Here is a 5,000-nt window from a genome sequence, read left to right as displayed (position 1 = left end):
GATACTTGTAAGGAGCACCGACAGGCTCGGCGGTACCTCCGACGGGCTCGGCGGTACCTCCGACGTCACGGCGGTACCTCCGACGGGCTCGGGCGGTACCTCCGGCGATGTCGCACGACAAAGTCCGCGCGCGGCGTGTTGCTTTCTCTCTCGGCGGTACCTCCGGCGTACGGGCGATGCAAAAGTCGGCTCGCGGCGTGTTGCTTTCGTTCTCGGCGGTACCTCCGACGGGCTCGGGCGGTACCTCCGACGGTGTCGCACGATAAAGTCCGCGCGCGGCGTGTTGCTTTCGTTCTCGGCGGTACCTCCGACGGGCTCGGGTGGTACCTCCGACGTAGCCGCGTGACAAAGTCCACTCGCGGCGTGTTGCTTTCGCTCTCGGCGGTACCTCCGGCGTACGGGCCATGCAAAAGTCGGCTCGCGGCGTGTTGCTTTCGTTCTCGGCGGTACCTCCGACGGGCTCGGGAGGTACCTCCGACGGTGTCGCACGACAAAGTCCACTCGCGGCGTGTTGCTTTCGCTCTCGGCGGTACCTCCGGCTTACGGGCGATGCAAAAGTCGACTCGCGGCGTGTTGCTTTCGCTCTCGGCGGTACCTCCGGACGCTCGCTCGGGCGGTACCTCCGTCGATGTCGCACGATAAAGTCCGCGCGCGGCGTGTTGCTTTCGTTCTCGGCGGTACCTCCGGCTGGCTCGGGCAGTACCTCCGACATTGTCGCGCGACAAAGTCCACTCGCGGCGTGTTGCTTTCGCTCTCGGCGGTACCTCCGGCTTTCGGGCGATGCAAAAGTCGACTCGCGGCGTGTTGCTTTCTTTCTCGGCGGTACCTCCGACGGGCTCGGGCGGTACCTCCGACGGTGTCGCACGACAAAGTCAGCGCGCGGCGTGTTGCTTTCGTTCTCGGCGGTACCTCCGACGGGCTCGGGCTGTACCTCCGACATTGTCGCGCGACAAAGTCCACTCGCGGCGTGTTGCTTTCGCTCTCGGCGGTACCTCCGGCTTTCGGGCGATGCAAAGGTCGACTCGCGGCGTGTTGCTTTCGCTCTCGGCGGTACCTCCGGACGCTCGCTCGGGCGATACATCCGTCGATGTCGCACGATAAAGTCCGCGCGCGGCGTGTTGCTTTCTCTCTCGGCGGTACCTCCGACGGGCTCGGGCTGTACCTCCGACATTGTCGCGCGACAAAGTCCACTCGCGGCGTGTTGCTTTCGCTCTCGGCGGTACCTCCGGCGTACGGGCCATGCAAAAGTCGGCTCGCGGCGTGTTGCTTTCGTTCTCGGCGGTACCTCCGACGGGCTCGGGAGGTACCTCCGACGGTGTCGCACGACAAAGTCCACTCGCGGCGTGTTGCTTTCGCTCTCGGCGGTACCTCCGGCTTACGGGCGATGCAAAAGTCGACTCGCGGCGTGTTGCTTTCGCTCTCGGCGGTACCTCCGGACGCTCGCTCGGGCGGTACCTCCGTCGATGTCGCACGATAAAGTCCGCGCGCGGCGTGTTGCTTTCGTTCTCGGCGGTACCTCCGGCTGGCTCGGGCAGTACCTCCGACATTGTCGCGCGACAAAGTCCACTCGCGGCGTGTTGCTTTCGCTCTCGGCGGTACCTCCGGCTTTCGGGCGATGCAAAAGTCGACTCGCGGCGTGTTGCTTTCTTTCTCGGCGGTACCTCCGACGGGCTCGGGCGGTACCTCCGACGGTGTCGCACGACAAAGTCAGCGCGCGGCGTGTTGCTTTCGTTCTCGGCGGTACCTCCGACGGGCTCGGGCTGTACCTCCGACATTGTCGCGCGACAAAGTCCACTCGCGGCGTGTTGCTTTCGCTCTCGGCGGTACCTCCGGCTTTCGGGCGATGCAAAGGTCGACTCGCGGCGTGTTGCTTTCGCTCTCGGCGGTACCTCCGGACGCTCGCTCGGGCGATACATCCGTCGATGTCGCACGATAAAGTCCGCGCGCGGCGTGTTGCTTTCTCTCTCGGCGGTACCTCCGACGGGCTCGGGCTGTACCTCCGACATTGTCGCGCGACAAAGTCCACTCGCGGCGTGTTGCTTTCGCTCTCGGCGGTACCTCCGGCGTACGGCCGATGCAAAAGTCGGCTCGCGGCGTGTTGCTTTCGTTCTCGGCGGTACCTCCGGCAGGCTCGGGCTGTACCTCCGACATTGTCGCGCGACAAAGTCCACTCGCGGCGTGTTGCTTTCGCTTTCGGCGGTACCTCCGGCTTTCGGGCGATGCAAAAGTCGACTCGCGGCGTGTTGCTTTCTTTCTCGGCGGTACCTCCGACGGGCTCGGGCAGTACCTCCGACGGTGTCGCACGACAAAGTCCGCGCGCGGCGTGTTGCTTTCGTTCTCGGCGGTACCTCCGACGGGCTCGGGCATTACCTCCGACGTTGCCGCGCGACAAAGTCCACTCGCGGCGTGTTGCTTTCGCTCTCGGCGATACCTCCGGCGTACGGGCGATGCAAAAGTCGGCTCGCGGCGTGTTGCTTTCGTTCTCGGCGGTACCTCCGGCGTAAGGGCGATGCAAAAGTTGGCTCGCGGCGTGTTGCTTTCGCTCTCGGCGGTACCTCCGACGGGCTCGGGCAGTACCTCCGGCGTACGGGCGATGCAAAAGTCGACTCGCGGCGTGTTGCTCTTCGCTCTCGGCGGAACCTCCGATTAGCCGGGCAGCGCAATAAATAACTTTCGTATTAATAAATAAACATTTATTCGTCATTGATATCTGGATTGGTGCCTTTGATAAAGTGTTGCTGTTATCCGTGTTTATATCTTTACTTTTAAAGCATTCATGCATGAATGCTGTCCCTAATAACGTATCACACGCATTGGAGTGTTTGCGTGGGAATACTTTTAGTGTTTCTGTATTAGAAGGTGCATAATGCTTAGTTATTACAGTTATGTTAATTTTTAAACTTATATAACGAAATATAATGTTTATATTGTAATATTATATTTTACTATGCAATTATATAAGTATTGATATTTTAAGGACACAGGATTATAAAATTGTAGCACACGAATGACTGATACTTTAATCGCGCCTCCCGCGGACAGGCACTACACAGGCTCGCGCGCTGCGTGTTGCTTTCGCAAACGCTAAAGTCCGCTCGCGGCGTGTTGCTTTCGCACGACGTGGCGCGCACGGCCGTTCGTGCGTTAAAGTCCGCTCGCGGCGTGTTGCTTTCGCAAACGCTAAAGTCCGCTCGCGGCGTGTTGCTTTCGCAAACGTTAAGTCCGCTCGCGGCGTGTTGCTTTCGCAAACGTTAAGTCCGCTCGCGGCGTGTTGCTTTCGCACGACGTGGCGCGTACGGCCGTTCGTGCGTTAAAGTCCGCTCGCGGCGTGTTGCTTTCGCAAACGCTAAAGTCCGCTCGCGGCGTGTTGCTTTCGCAAACGCTAAAGTCCGCTCGCGGCGTGTTGCTTTCGCAAACGTTAAGTCCGCTCGCGGCGTGTTGCTTTCGCAAACGCTAAAGTCCGCTCGCGGCGTGTTGCTTTCGCAAACGTTAAGTCCGCTCGCGGCGTGTTGCTTTCGCACGACGTGGCGCGTACGGCCGTTCGTGCGTTAAAGTCCGCTCGCGGCGTGTTGCTTTCGCACGACGTGGCGCGTACGGCCGTTCGTGCGTTAAAGTCCGCTCGCGGCGTGTTGCTTTCGCAAACGCTAAAGTCCGCTCGCGGCGTGTTGCTTTCGCAAACGTTAAGTCCGCTCGCGGCGTGTTGCTTTCGCACGACGTGGCGCGTACGGCCGTTCGTGCGTTAAAGTCCGCTCGCGGCGTGTTGCTTTCGCACGACGTGGCGCGTACGGCCGTTCGTGCGTTAAAGTCCGCTCGCGGCGTGTTGCTTTCGCACGACGTGGCGCGTACGGCCGTTCGTGCGTTAAAGTCCACTCGCGGCGTGTTGCTTTCGCTCTCGGCGGTACCTCCGGCTTACGGGCGATGCAAAAGTCGACTCGCGGCGTGTTGCTTTCGCTCTCGGCGGTACCTCCGGACGCTCGCTCGGGCGGTACCTCCGTCGATGTCGCACGATAAAGTCCGCGCGCGGCGTGTTGCTTTCGTTCTCGGCGGTACCTCCGGCTGGCTCGGGCAGTACCTCCGACATTGTCGCGCGACAAAGTCCACTCGCGGCGTGTTGCTTTCGCTCTCGGCGGTACCTCCGGCTTTCGGGCGATGCAAAAGTCGACTCGCGGCGTGTTGCTTTCTTTCTCGGCGGTACCTCCGACGGGCTCGGGCGGTACCTCCGACGGTGTCGCACGACAAAGTCAGCGCGCGGCGTGTTGCTTTCGTTCTCGGCGGTACCTCCGACGGGCTCGGGCTGTACCTCCGACATTGTCGCGCGACAAAGTCCACTCGCGGCGTGTTGCTTTCGCTCTCGGCGGTACCTCCGGCTTTCGGGCGATGCAAAGGTCGACTCGCGGCGTGTTGCTTTCGCTCTCGGCGGTACCTCCGGACGCTCGCTCGGGCGATACATCCGTCGATGTCGCACGATAAAGTCCGCGCGCGGCGTGTTGCTTTCTCTCTCGGCGGTACCTCCGACGGGCTCGGGCTGTACCTCCGACATTGTCGCGCGACAAAGTCCACTCGCGGCGTGTTGCTTTCGCTCTCGGCGGTACCTCCGGCGTACGGGCCATGCAAAAGTCGGCTCGCGGCGTGTTGCTTTCGTTCTCGGCGGTACCTCCGACGGGCTCGGGAGGTACCTCCGACGGTGTCGCACGACAAAGTCCACTCGCGGCGTGTTGCTTTCGCTCTCGGCGGTACCTCCGGCTTACGGGCGATGCAAAAGTCGACTCGCGGCGTGTTGCTTTCGCTCTCGGCGGTACCTCCGGACGCTCGCTCGGGCGGTACCTCCGTCGATGTCGCACGATAAAGTCCGCGCGCGGCGTGTTGCTTTCGTTCTCGGCGGTACCTCCGGCTGGCTCGGGCAGTACCTCCGACATTGTCGCGCGACAAAGTCCACTCGCGGCGTGTTGCTTTCGCTCTCGGCGGTACCTCCGGCTTTCGGGCGATGCAAAAGTCGACTC

The sequence above is a fragment of the Pogonomyrmex barbatus genome, unplaced genomic scaffold, assembly GCF_055798465.1.
Source record: "Pogonomyrmex barbatus isolate J1 unplaced genomic scaffold, ASM5579846v1 scaffold44, whole genome shotgun sequence".
In the NCBI taxonomy this organism is placed as follows: Eukaryota; Metazoa; Arthropoda; class Insecta; order Hymenoptera; family Formicidae; genus Pogonomyrmex; species Pogonomyrmex barbatus.
Note: the sequence above shows the minus strand (reverse complement) of the source record.